Source organism: Heloderma suspectum, chromosome 1, assembly GCF_057233095.1.
Source record: "Heloderma suspectum isolate Gila_16-S chromosome 1, 16-S_ref, whole genome shotgun sequence".
NCBI classification, from domain to species: Eukaryota; Metazoa; Chordata; class Lepidosauria; order Squamata; family Helodermatidae; genus Heloderma; species Heloderma suspectum.
Genome location: NC_139458.1, coordinates 31,165,099 through 31,179,846, shown reverse-complemented (window position 1 = coordinate 31,179,846; position 14,748 = coordinate 31,165,099). Strand labels below are relative to the sequence as shown.

At 46.1% G+C, this 14,748-nt stretch overlaps 1 long non-coding RNA gene across 2 annotated transcripts; it reads right to left on the bottom strand.

The window, feature by feature from the left end:
• Positions 1–200: 200 nt before the first annotated feature.
• On the bottom strand, positions 201–14,340 carry LOC146357061 (uncharacterized). Of its 2 annotated transcripts, none has more exons than XR_014788484.1 (4): positions 13,122–14,340; positions 7,338–7,496; positions 3,355–3,566; positions 201–2,024 (listed from the first exon to the last, which is right to left on the bottom strand). It is a non-coding gene; the product is annotated as an uncharacterized LOC146357061 (long non-coding RNA). The 2 variants fall into 2 exon arrangements; XR_014788483.1 differs by having other exon boundaries at positions 14,191–14,340.
• Between the last annotated feature and the right edge of the window lie 408 nt (positions 14,341–14,748).

The window sequence follows — 14,748 nt, the reverse complement described above, 5'->3', positions numbered from 1 at the left end:
GGTCATGTGGTGGTAACAAGAGAGTTCTGCTTCCCCTGGTTATTATAGCAACATGGAATTTTGAATTTTTTTTAAAAAAATGTTCACATAGATGAATGGTCCATCTAGATCAGCATTCTGTTCACACAGTGGACAATCAGCTGCCTGCAGGAAGCTCAAAATAGGACATGAGTGCAATGACACCTTCCCGCTCATGTTCCCCAGCAACTGATATACATAATCATGATACTAGAGGTAGCACATAGCCATCAAGACTAGTAGCCATGGATAGCCTTTCCCTCCATGAAGTTGTGCAACCCCCTTTTAAAGCCATCTAAATTGGTGGCCATCACTACATCTTGTGATGGCCACCAATTTGCTTGCTGTGACTCGAATGTGGTTTACCAAAGGTGGTTTAGATGTTCACCATGTTTCAACAGAAATAGAACCATAAGAACATAAGAAAGGCTATGCTGGATCAGACCAAGGGCCCATCTAGTCCAGCATTCTGTTCACACAGTGGCCAACCAGCTACCCACATTTATTTATGTATTTTTACATTTATATGCCACCGTTCTTCCATTGTGGAACTCAAGGTGGCTAGATGGGATTCCCAGGTGGTCTCCCCTCCAAGCATTGACCAGACCCAGACCTACTTAGGTATAGCAAGTTGGCTATCTCATGTGCCTTTGGACCGTGCCCAAATTCATAAGCATTTTTGTGCACATTTCTCCCAATGCAAGCATTTTTGTTTGCCTTTTGGATTAATATACACAGTTCTTCAAGCAATTTTCCAAATATAATCCATTTTGTCACATTATTTTCCTTAACATGTGCATTTTTGTATGCATTTTTTCTTGGAGAACTCCATTGCAAACTTCAGAGAAGTGTGACTGAGATAACTTTGATGTTTCGAAGACTAGCTGAGTTTTAGTTCACGTAGTGGTTCGGAAGTGTGAAAGTAAGTACATTTGCATTAAAATGCAAACAGAACACATTTCTGCTTCATCCCTCATCACTGATTTTTTTAAAAAAAAAATCCTCACAGAATCTGTATTTAAATATATCTTCTCTCAACATATGCATTTCTAAACTTATTTTATCTTCAAATTTACATTTCTAACCTCATTTTCTCTTAAATTATGCATTTCTCAATGTATTTTCTTTCAAAATATGCAGTTTGAGATGTATTTGTGGGATTTTTTTGAGCCAAGGACTGTGTCAAACATTTGCAGAAATGAGGAATCTGATGGATAGCTATATTCTGGCTGCCTATTTGCTACCGGGCCAGGTTTAAGGTATTAGTACTAGTGTACAAAGCCCTAAACAACTTGGGACCAGGATACTTGAGAGAGCGCCTTCTCCCTTACCAACCTGCCCAGTCACTGAGGTCATTGGAGGGCTTGCTGCTGGTGGTTCCACATGGACCTATGGCCCGGTTGGAGTCCACCAAGAAGAGAGCCTTCAGCATAGTAACCCCCTTCCTGTGGAACTCCCTGCCTTTGGAAGTCAGGCAGGCGCCAATGTTGTGTTGCTTTCAGCACCTCCTGAAGACGTTGTTATTCTGAGAGGCTTTCCCTGAGTGACCAGCCGTGGTTTATTATGCTCAGAATCTGTTCTTTTAAAATGTTATAATTATTTTCATTATGGCATTTTATTCTTTTATCTTGCTGTTCCAAAATCTTTGATGTGGAGCAGTATATAAATATTGTGAGTAAATAAATAAATTCCAATCCACAAATTAGTTGAGGGGGTGCGAATCATGTAGGTTTATATAGGAATTTGCAATGATTGAATGCCTTTGGCATCCCTACCCAACACATGATCACATTTAGGCTTTAACACAATACATTCGGCAAACTTTTCTGGGAGACTTCAGTTCTTAAAAGCCTTCTGCTATGTTGTATAAAAGTTCATAACATCAGACAGAAGAAACACACTTTAGAATCATCCCCGATGGACAACATTTGAAGCATTTGCTTGAAAGTAGAGGCCTGAGTGAGCAACAGAGAATCTCTCTCTCTCTCTGAGAAGATGGAATTACCCTGATAAATGAAAGGAAAAATCCATGTCATCCATTGGACACTAAAGGAAACAGCAGGATAATGTCCAGTGTTCAAAATCTAAAACTAGAACTTGATCAAGGGCCAGTGGAAGGAAAAGGGAGGTGAGTCTCTCCTTCATGTCACAGTACCTCAGAATATTATTCTGACATTTATTCACTATATTTTTATCCCACCCTTTCTCCAAGGAGTTCAAGGTGTTGTAGAAGGATCTCTCTTTTCTCCACCCCCGGTTATTCTCATAACAATCCTGTGAGGTTAGGCTAGGCTGAGATATAATTACTAGTTGAAGGCCGCCCAGTCAGCTTTATGGCTAAGTGAGGATTTGAACTCAAATCTTCCCAGCCATAGTTCAACACTCTAAAACAGGGGTGGGCAACTCTGGGAGGTCCAGGAACCATTTCTCCCCCCACAGATCCCTGCCTTGGGCCACCCACACCAACGGGCTGCCCCTCATGGGTGCCGAAAGCAAGGGAAATGTATTAAAAAAAAACAACAACCCAAAAAAACAAAATGGCATCCAGAGCAGCTATGGAACACTAAAAAGGGCAAACTAATTTTTACCCTTGGGGACTCCATAGCAGCTCTCTCTCTCTCTGACATGCACAAAATAAATTACAGTGTATTCAAAAATCCAGCTGCTTCCATTTGGGTGGAATATATCATGATTTAATGAAGACAGCCATCTGCTCTTGTGTAAAATCCTAATTAAGAAATATATGAATCAGAACAAAATTAACTCTAAAGCAATTAGTATTTTATAACTTTTGCAAGGAATGTATAGCAATTACTATGCAAAAAGCTTTCTTAAGCATGTTGCAGCTATCATCACATCTTTAATGTGCTGAGGCGGATATAAGAACTTCGATTGCCCATAACACCACAAAGTTGCTCCGTCATGGAATATCAGGTTTGAAAACAACCAATTTAGAGGCTGGTGTATCTATCATGTTTTTAAAACTCCGTGTTTGGTCTCTCTCTGCTGCTGTTTGGCAAATTACTGAATGAAAATGCAGTCTCGCTAATTCAGTAAGGGCGCACTCCTATGCATGTTTAGACAGAGAAAAAGCCTACAACTCCCAGCATGCCCCAGCCAGTGCTTTGCTGGCTGAATAAAAATTGCTGGCGACCAACAGCTTCGGTGGGCTGTTGCTCTCACGTCCTGCTTGCGGGCTTCCCAATTGGCCACTATGGGAACACAATGCCAGACTACATAGGCCTTTGGTCTCATTCAAATCCAAATCTGAAGTAATTCTGGGTCAGAATAAAGTTGCAGAGTTTGGTACTAGCCATCATAAAGGCTATACATTACCTCCAGCATCAGACGCAACATGACTCTGAATACCAAGTTGCTGGGGAATAGCCATGAGAGGACTATCGCACTTGTGTCCTTCTTGCGAGCTTCTCATAGGCATCTGATTGGCCAATGTGGAGAACAGGATGCTGGACCTTGGTCTGATCCAATAGGGGCTTTTCTTCTTGTCTTATGTGTACATGTGTTGGGACCCCATTAAAGCAGGCCTTCTGATCATATGGAGAAGTATCAACATCATTGTATGATTTCTTTAGAAGCATGAACATATATAAGTAGGTTGGGGACGGAGCTCACTGCCACAATCTAGCCCCCTGCCCTGTGAAGAGTTCCCCATTAACTACATCATTTGAAAAGGGTTTGGGCTATGCCAATGTGTGCTAGTGGTGAATGCTCTGCTCGGGGGAGGATAATACAGGCTAATGATGTCATCAGCACTTGCCGGGTGTTGCCCTGGCTCACTTCTCTGCAGCTAGCAATGCAAGCACTGCCTTCTAGAAGCCACAAGGTCCTTCCCTTCTCCCATAATGGGTGCTTCCTCTTCTCCTTTTCCCATTCCATGTTTTTGAAATTATGGCAAACTATCTACCCTAGGATATACCCTCCATAATTTGACACCCCCTCACCCGCTCTTCTCCTGGAATAATCTTATTTCTTGGTCTACAAAGGCTGTTGGATCTGACAAAAACATAATTACCCAACTTTTGATATTTGCAAAGAATAACAATCTACACATGTTAGTATCTTGTTTTCTGGTGGTATGGGCTGCAGGCAGTGGTGTGATGGAGCCCAGCTTCACAGGGTTGAAGAGCTGGGACTTTTTGATTAGCAGGAACTATGACATCATCTGCCTGCCCCCCTCAGGCTTCTCTGTTCCCTCTGAGCTTAGCTGCAGTCCTCACAGTAGCACAGAGGAAACTGGTTTTCCCCACAACAATATATTGTTGTGAGCCATCCCTGCTATAATGCAACTATGCAAGGTATTTGGGGTGGCTTGGACTTGAATGGGTAATTAAGACCCTTTTGCTTTACAAAACACATATATAATACATAGGGATGTTGCGAGAGTCCGTGCAGGAGTGTGTGGAGTCCAATGGACCCCCCCTCGCCCATGCCACCTGGACCCCGCTCACTGACCTGCTCGGTGAGCACCCCACAACTCAGCGAGTGCCCAGCAGCTGCCCTGTTCTCCCTTGCGAGCCCCCATTGTGTGCAACAATGGCAGCTCAGGCACTTCCGAGTAGGTAATGTTGCATCATTGGCACCCGTGAAACGCCCATTTACGCAACATTGCAGGCATGAATGGAGCATCCACACCTGTAATGTTGCATGAATGAGCCCTTTGCAGCTGCCAGTAGTGTACAGTGGTGGCTTGCGAGGAGGCCAAGTTGTATCAGGCAGTCGTCGGGCCATGAAAAAGCTCGTGCAGCATGTGAGCAGGGGTGAGTGGCAGCAGTGGCTCAGCGGGTGAGTCCATCCATCCCTAATAATACACAAGACATCTATATATGCCTGCAGTGTGGCTATGGGGACTGCCATGATGGGTGCTGGATGTCGCAGGCGCCCGACTGGGTCTGGGAATTCGTCGGGCTCCCCCTGCTCATGACCCTCAGATTGCGCTTGCCGAGACACTCCCTGTTCGCCCCCCGCTTCTGCCCGCTTGCGCTCTCTAGGACTCACCGCGATCCCGTTCGGTGAGCGTCCGCCATTTTCATGCCTTTGATCTCTACGTAAAACAGGAAGTTAAAAAAATGTGCATATATGCATAGTTTGGGGCTGGAAAGCTAAATAAGTGCAAAATGAGAGGGATTATTCCTCTAATATTGTGCTTATTTAGCTTTCCCAGGTCCAAACTGCACATATTTAAATATGCGCATTTTTAAAAACTTCCTGTTTTACGTAGAAATCAAAGGCGTGAAAATGGCAGGCGCTCACCGAACAGGATCATGGTGAGCCCGGGGAACTCGCCAAGCTCGTGGGTGGCCCGAGCACGGGTCTGGGTGGGGGTGCGAGCAGGGGCACTGCTTTGGCGAGTGCCTGGAGAAACTGAGCTAGGGCGAGTTCTTACATCCCTATGTGTAAAGTTTTTCTTCAGGGTCTCTAAAAGGCCTCACAGGAAAGACCTTGTACAGAGACAAATAACATATATCATTTTAATTTTTAAATTAAAAACAATAATAATGCACATGTAATAATTTTACATGCAAAGCAACACACTTATCACTAAAAACAATAAAACAGAGCACAGCCATCCCAGAGTTCTCTCTGTTAGCTTGAGTCCACAGCAAAAAAAAATATATAAATAAAACTTCTCCTTGAAGCTTGATTTTTCTGCTGGCCAAAGAAAGAAAACAGTCTCTTCTCAGTTCACTCCAGCTCCGCAACGATCTTCTCAAAATGCATCAGGATCCAGCAACACACAAACAACTTGTTAAACAGCCCTGTCTCAAGGGTTCAGGGTTCTACAGAGAGGAGAAAGCAAGCTTCTTCCACGCTGCAATTTGGTAACTGCCTAAAATGGTGGCCACTCCCTATCTCACTCCTTTACTGAGCATATGCAGGTATACTCCCACTCAGAATTCTTAAAGAAAAATATACCAGTGGGTTATACTTGCACTTCAAAATTTACCATGACTCCACTGGCTGTAGGCCCATATTTATTCCAACTTAGACACCCACAAGTGCTCTGTGAGGAACTGGTATGCATAGACTGCACCCTGGCTGCTCCAGATGCCAAAGGTGAACAGCAGCATCTGGGGATGTGCATTAGGGATGTACGAGACACTTACCTGGTTTTGTCCAGGGACATCTGCGGTTGGGGGGAGGCACTCTGTCCCTCCCCCCGAAATCCTCAATGGGGGGGGGAGGCGATCCATTCCTCCCCCCCAGAATCCTCCCTGGCCAGCTCCCCTATGCCATTTGTGTCCCTGCTTTAGCCGTGATAGGCTACGTAAACATTTACGTAGCCTATCACAGGCTACCATAGGGATGCAAATGGCGTCCCCTACTCAGGACGCCATTTGCATCTGCAGCAGCCCGGCAGCAGCTGGAGCCACCGCTGCTGGAGCCACCGCCGGAGCCACAGCTGCAGCCGGAGCCACCGCTAGGTAGACTCCGTTCCGGGGGGCTTTCGCGGGGTGGTGGGGTGGGTTGCTCCTTTCTGCCATGGATTCCGGGGGGCCGAATTCAGTGGAATTCAGCCCCCCTGGGATCTGTGGTGGAATTCTCTAACATCCCTAATGTGCATACAAGCAAAACTCGAGTTTGCTAAAGTTCTCCAAATTCCCCCTTCGAAGTGTGTTCCATCTTGTGTCCTGGGAATCGGCAGGGGCATAAGCACCCCATTGGATGCTGCCCTCAGAAAACAAGGATCTGAGGTGAAGCCTGAATGAGCCTCTGAAGTGAGCTAGCCTTCTATCCAAGCCAACGAGGCAGGTTCAGTGATGAATATTTTTTTCTGTGCACAGCCATAATTACCAGACCCTTCCAACGTACAAATCCATTAGGACAGACAGGAATCTGCTGCTAGAATAAAGTTTATTCCAGATTCTAGAGGACATAATGGACTTGACAGTCTTATAGGCCCCTTCCAACCCTACTATTCTTTGGCATGCCCTAAATATGTGCTTGGACACTTGGGTTGATAAACAGCAGAAAGGTTTTTTCCCCTCACATAAGCATTTGGACCTTGCACTCTTCTTCTCTGAGGGAGATCAGTATAACCTTTCCTGAGAAGGGTGGAAATCATGAGCTTGAATGTTTTTTCCTCAGCACCTTTGAGCCAAATCTTGGCTCTCCTGTGCAAGAAATGTTGTACAAGGAGAACTAATATTTGCCTACTTCCCAGTCATTAGGAAGCCCAAGCAACTAGTAATACTTTATAGACTTTCATTTTAAAATATCTATATTACTTATCCTCATCTTCAAGGTAGTAGGGCACAATCCAACTCAGAAATAAGCAAATGTAAGAGGAAAAGACTCACCAGTCATTTTTATGCACCATCAAATTCAGGAAGTTCGCATGACATTGGTTGTTGTTTTTTCTTTAATTGTTATTTGTGTTTTATATTATTCTTTTCATTCATTTTTCCCCCATGGTGAGGACATGATATCTGCACCTTAGCTCTTTTGGAACATGAGCCCTGCACAACAATGCAACAAAGTCCATGTTAGCAAATAAAGATTTTGAATTTATTTACTTTGGCTGCAGATCTGTACAGCCAAGAAGCAGCGTGCACTGTGCAGACTGATTACATTTGCAAATGTTGGGTGATATTGTTCAGGTGAGCTCTAATTAAAAAAAACAGGAAGAAGAAAACAAATATGCACAAGTTGTTGATGTGGCATCACTACGGTGACATCGATTGTTATTATGGCATAAAAAAAAATTGGCGCAAGAGAGCAGGGTCGGCATCAGTGCTCAGCATCTCTGGGCATTCACCAGGGCCATATTTCCTTTACTGGGCCCACCATGTTTGTAATGCACAGGGCTCCCGATGTATTGTCACCCTGAGGCACTGTGTAATTAAAAAGGAAGGCGGCTCACACACACAGACACAAATTGTTGCACTTCTGCCACTGGCACACTCAGCAGCAGGTAAGCCCATGGGGGTGGGCAGGAGGAGAACCATTATCAGGGTTCCATTGCAATTCAATGGATAGCTCAGTAAATCTGGAGCGAGCCCTGCAGGAAACTATGCAAACTAGGGATGTTGGAGCAATGCGCACCGGATTCAAATGAGTTCATATTTCTATGGATCCACCCCATGGATTCTACAGCAGACTAGCTTTTCCTGAGTTGCATGGATTCTGCAGACTTGCAGACTGGTTTTTTACTTTCTGGAATTTTGCGCTATTTAGTCATAGGAAAAATACAAGTTTTTTTTAGAATAACAACCCCATAGCCCAAAGCATGAAACTGTGCATGGGGGGGGGGGGATTTGCACATTTTCAGAAAAGCACATGAAACTGCATTGGGGGGATTTGCTCATTTTCAGAAATGCACATTTGCACAAATGCACATTTTCACAAGTGCTCATGATTGCAAGTTTGGGAAACTGAGAAAAATCCGAATCCATCAATGAGCAAATGGTAGAACGAAAGCTGCCTGAGAAAACATGAAACATAGATGGAATGAATAAAATCTGTACATCCCTAATGAAAACACACTTTTAAAGAAGTAGCATAGTCAGGGCTGTCCCAAGACATTTTGCTTCCTGAGGCAAAGGACAAGATGGTAGCCCCTCCCATTGCATAGATAGAAGCTGTACTCACAGGAAAAAGGTACAGACCTAAACCACACAAAAAAGCCGTCAAACAGTATAGGTTATAGGAGTGTGTGTGAGTGTGTGTGAAATATTACAACAATTCTAATATAAAATTAAAAACAAGGTTTTACTAAAATATTACAAACCAGGTTAAAAAGATCTATAAGCAGTCCTCAAGTATTCCCTACTTACGTATTATGATCATTGGTATCTATACTGGGCTATAGAAGTTTTGCAATGCCCCTGTCCCATATATAGAAGCTGACCAGAAGCTGGTAGTCGAATCTTACTTCTACACTGGCAACAGGCCCATGTCTTCCACGGCATCTGGGAGTTTATGTGGTGCAGGCCAGGCCACATGGCACACCCAGCTCTGCCCTCCAACATCTCGCTGCCACTCCCCACCTCCTAGCATCTGCTGCCTGAGGCACTCATCTCACTCTGTCCAATGGTAGGGTCGGCCCATAGCATAGCATAATTGTGGCCTGCAGGGCGGGTCCTGCCATGCAAGAAGGTGAATCATTCAGGGGGTACCATAGAATGAGTGAGTGGGGAATAGATGCGGGGAAGAATTGGTGTCTGAATGGTACAGCAAAGTGTTGGCTTTAGACAGGAGAGTGTTTAGGCTCCACTTCAGGCAGCAAAACGCCTTGGGCTGACACCCTGTATTAACGATAGTCCTAAATTTGGGTGTATTCCCTCTGAAATAATCCAGCCACTGCATCTGCGGATACCTTAACAATTGTGTGGGATCAGAAGCATCCAGGTTAGAGTCCCATCAGGGCACCCAAAGGGATGGATGAACTCACCTCTCTCTGGTTTCACCAGGCGCTTGCCAAGCAGCCGCCACCGCTCACCCCTGCTGGTGCACCCGATGAGCAGCCATAAAGGGGCCATTAATGCAACATTACAGGCGTAAACGGACCATTCATGCCTGCAATGTTGCATAAATGGCCCCTTTATGGCTGCCATTCACATAGCATTGCATATCTGGAAAACCCCAAGCACCATTTTTACACAATATGGTGGCTCGCTATGGGGACGGGCAGCCACAAGGTGCTCCAGGACTATGCAAGCATTCGGCAAGTGGGTCCAGTAAGCAGTGGTGGCTTGGTGAACAGGGTCTGGGAGGCTGAGCAGGGGGGAGTCCGTAGGACTCCACCCCCATCTTGGACCCCAAAAGTATCCCTAGGCACACACTTAGCCATCCCAAAAGAGCAGATCACACTGCCAGATGCTTGTTTCTGATGCATTTCCTGCAGGAGAGCAAATGACCAAGGCTGAACTGCAAAGTAGCAGTGAATTTGGCCCATTAATTGTGAATTTAATAGAGAGTTGGTTGGATTCATATGATGGGTGCATGTGGAAAAGAGTTGGGCACCCTCTGTTGGCTAGCTCTGGAATTGCATAAAAACCAGCTTTTTGCGGTGGTGGTGGGGAATGTTTTAGAAATTTTTACTGGTGTATATATATATATATATATATATGTATATGTATATGTTTGTTTGTTTGTTTGTTTATTAGATTCATTAGCCGCCCATCTGGCTGGCTACCTGGCCACTCTAGGTGGCGTACAATACTAATAACATCACGAAATACAACAAATTTACATAAGCAACTGAACATAACAACATAACAAAACAACACTGCTCTAAAAAACCCTAACCCACCCCAAATGCCCACCTGAACAGCCAGGTTTTCAAAGCCCGGCAGAAGCTCATCAAAGATGGGGCATGGCAGAAGTCACTAGGGAGGGAATTCCACAGAATGAGGGCCACCCCAGAGAAGGCCCTCTCCCTAGTCCTCACCAGCCTAGCTGTTCTGGCTGATGGGACAGACAGAAGGCCATCTGAGGCCAATCTCATTGAGTGGCATCCCTGGTGTTGTTGGAGATGCTCCTTAAGATAGTCTAGGTGGGAACCATGTAGGGTTTTAAAGGTCAATGCCAACACCTTGAACTGGGCCCAGAAAACAGCTGGTAACCAGTGCAACTCCTTCAGCACTGGAGGGATGTGGCCTCGCCGATGGCTGCCTTTAATTAGGCGGGCCACTGCGTTCTGCACCAACTTCAACTTTCAAACCGTCTTCCAGGGTAACCCCAAATAGAGCATGTTACAATAATCTAGGCGAGAGGAGACCAGGGCATGAACTACTGATGGGAGCAGATGGTTAGGGAGTTAGGGTTAGGGAGCAGATTGTTAGCCATTTGAGGCCGCAGCAGCCCGGCAGCAGCTGGAGCCGGAGCTGGAGCCACAGCCAGGTAGGCTCCGTTTTGTGGGGCTTTCACGGGGTGGGGGGGTGGGGGGCTCCGTTCCACCATGGATTCCAGGGGGCCGAATTCACTGGAATTCGCCCCCCCCCGGGACCCATGGCAGAATTCTCTAACATCCCTAGTTCAGTTTCAGCTTAGTCCTTTCCATCCAGCCATTCACTGACTCCAGACACTTGGACAGGGTTTCTACAGCCAAACTTCGCGAGAATCTAAATGAGAGGTAGAGTTGCGTGCCATCCGCATATTGGTGACACTGCACCCCAGCCTTCCTGGTGATGGGCCCCAGTGGCTTCACATAGATGTTAAATAACATCAGGGTGGGAATAGAACCCTGTGGCACCCCACAAGTGAGCAGCCAAGGGTCTGAAGTCTCCTCCCGGAGAGCTACCCTCTGGTACCTGCCAGAGAGGAAGGAACTGAACCACCATAATATGGTGTCTCCTATACCCAACACCTCCAGGAGGATACTGTGGTTGATACTATCAAAAGCTGCTCAGAGATCAAGGAGAACAAGGAAGGAGCATTCGCCCCTATCCCGAGCCCTTCCCATATCATCCACCAAGGCTACCAAGGCCGTTTTTGTCCCATGCCCAGGCCTGAAGCCTGATTGAAATGGATCCAGATAATCAGCATGTGCCTGCAACTGTAAAGCCACCACCCACTCAATCACCTTGCCCCCAAATAGGGGTGCATGAAAGCCACTTACCTGGTCTCGCAGCTTGCTTCGCAGTGGGGGGGAGGCACTTCGCTGCTCCCCCTGAAGTTCAGGCCGGGGGGGGAGGCTTCCCTCCTCGCCCGGCCAAAATTCAGGCCGGGGGGGAGGCTTCCCGCCTCGCCCGGTCGAAATTCAGGCCGGGGAGGAGGCGCCTCGCCTCGCCCGGCTGCGAAATAAAAAGTTAAAAAAAAAAAACGCCCCCGTGATAGGCTACGTGACGATTAACGTAGCCTATCACGGCTAGATCTGCAAAGTCAGCCTTGATAGGCTACGTTAATCGTCACGTAGCCTATCACGGGTGACTTTGAAAAAAAAAAAGCGCGTACGCAAATGGCGGCCCCCATAGGGAGCCGCCATTCACGTTCCTTATTTGGTCGCTGTAAATAGCGTAAATAAGTGACTTATTTGGTCGCTGCAAATAGTGTTCCCTTATTTTCGCCGTAGTCTACGTAAATCTTTACGTAGACTACAGCGACCAAATAAGGAACGTGAATGGCAGCTCCCTATGGGGGCTGCCATTAGCCGTACATGCTTTTTTTTTTTTTTTTTTAAGTCACCCGTGATAGGCTACATGACGATTTACGTAGCCTATCACGGCTGACTTTGCAAATCTAGCCTTGATAGGCTACGTTAATCGTCACGTAGCCTATCACAGGGGCGTTTTTGTTTTTGTTTTACTTTTATTGGAATGGCGGCGGCGGCGGCAGCCGGTCGAAAGACCGGCTGCCGCCTCTGCCCGTCGAAGACCTGCCGAACCGCCGCTGGGACCTGCCGCCGGGAGGGACATTCGGGAAAGGTAAGTCCCATCCTGGGGGGGGGGGCGGAGTATTTCTCCCCGAAACTACTTCGGGGGGCCGAACACGTTGGCACTCGGCCCCCCGAAGTTTCGGGGAGAAATTCTCCCCCATCCCTACCCCCAAACAGTAGATTCGAGTCCGGGCGAAAGTTGTTCAAGACTTGGTGATCTCTCTCATTTTCCCCCCTTCTCTTTTAAATCCTTTCTCTTTAAATGGATATGATATACTGTACTTAAATTTACAGGGTTTCTACAGCCAAACATCATGAGAATCTAAATGAGAGGTAGAGTTGCGTGCCATCCGCATATTGGTGACACTGCACCCCAACCCTCCTGATGATGGCCCCCAGTGGCTTCACATAGATGTTTAATAACATCAGGGAGGGAATAGAACCCTGTGGCACCCCACAGGTGAGCAGCCAAGGGTCTGAAGTCTCCTCCCGGAGAGCTACCCTCTGGTACCTGCCAGAGAGGAAGGAACTGAACCACCATAATATGGTGTCCCCTATACCCAGCACCTCCAGGAGGATACTGTGGTTGATGCTATCAAAAGCTGCTGAGAGATCAAGGAGAACAAGGAAGGAGCATTCGCCCCTATCCAGAGCCCAGCCCAGCTCTGGAGAAGATGCTGATGCTAGGGGAAGTGGAAGGCAAAAGGAAGAGGGGCCGACCAAGGGCAAGATGGTTGGGTGATATTCTGGAAGTGACGGACTCGACCTTGGGGGAGCTGGGGGTGGCGACGGCCGGCAGGAAGCTCTGGCGTGGGCTGGTCCATGAAGTCACGAAGAGTTGGAAGCAACTGACCAAATAAACAACAACAAAAACTTAAATTTACTGCTTGAGGGTGTATAGAAATGTGCACACTCATTTCTGTCAATTTTTGACATAGAGGATTCTTCTTCTTTTCTCCTTTATTTCATTTCTATACCGCCCAATAGCCGAAGCTCTCTGGGCGGTTCACAAAAATTATGTTGATGTTGTAGATCTGTCCTTTGACTACCCTAATTTTGGGATAAAAACAACCTTCACTAAAACCTCCCCTGTGCACTCTATCCTCACATATAGGGGGGCTTTTGACAATGTTGGGATACAGGTGAAAAGACATTTTTTAAACACCTGGGCCCAACCTTTGCTTGAAGGATTGTCTGTGAAATGTCAGGATTTCACATTTCCTGACCCTCCTGACTCTGACCCCCTTTGCCAAAAAACAGTCAACTCTGATAAACTTTGACTCTAACAATTTAATAAATCTAGATCATGATGATAATGAGTTTAGAGTCAAAGAGTTAGATTTTACCAGGCATATGAATAAGAACTCTCTCTGTATGGCCCACTGGACTTAGAGCCAATATGATATAGACTCTGGTGAAGAATTCTCTCCAATTGAACAACCATTTACTTCTGTGATACCTGAAGAAGAAGCTTTAATTGATACATTCTATGACCTGCCAGTAATGGAACAACAGTCAATTACTACCAGGCTCCATGAACTGTTGAAAAGATTAGCCGAAGGCCACCCTGCTTTGGACCCTTCGCAAAAGCCTCTTCAGGTTCCAGCTGTACAGTCAGATGATATCAACCACACAGGATTACTGAAACCATTTAATTTAAACTCCTTGGAGAAAAAGTCTGCAGATGAGTAAATTGCAATACAGCCGCGGCACTGCCTGACACCATCCTCCTTTCCACTTTCTGCTATTGAGCCTCTCAAGTTCACCGCTTTAGGAAAATCAAATTTAAATCAAACCAAACTTCAAAAAGTTACAGCAGAAATAAATTTACCAACCTGCCTTCCTGCACAGCCTCTGAAAAAAGGGCCGCTGTCCCGCCCCACCTTCAGAGACCTTCAAACCATGCAGCACAGAACTGCATAGCTGACGGACACTTCATAGGGCTAGAATTTGCATACGAACAGTGGTCAACTCCACCCTCTCAGAACCCAGCAATAGACAGGCCATGTGGAGATAGGGATAGCGGAATTATATCTGAAGCAACAGGACTCCACAAACAAGCCGCTGTCAGCATTAAGAGGGCTGGTCCATGCTGACTATCTTCCTCTCCACAGCTTGGCACTGCAATTTCTATTAGATTACTCTCTTGGAATGTTGCAGGATGGGCCTCCAAGCTGATAGATGAGAATTTTAAAAAATTTTGCACTCAGTTTGAAGTTCTTTTTATTCAAGAAACCTGGGCTACCACTACAACTGTTCCCACTTTTCCAGGATACCTTGTGTATACCCAACCAGCTAGCAAATCAGATAGTAGAGGCCATGCCCGGGGTGGTCTAGTGACTATGGTTTCAGTGGATAATAACCCAAATATTTTACAGCTTGATGTAAGTGAT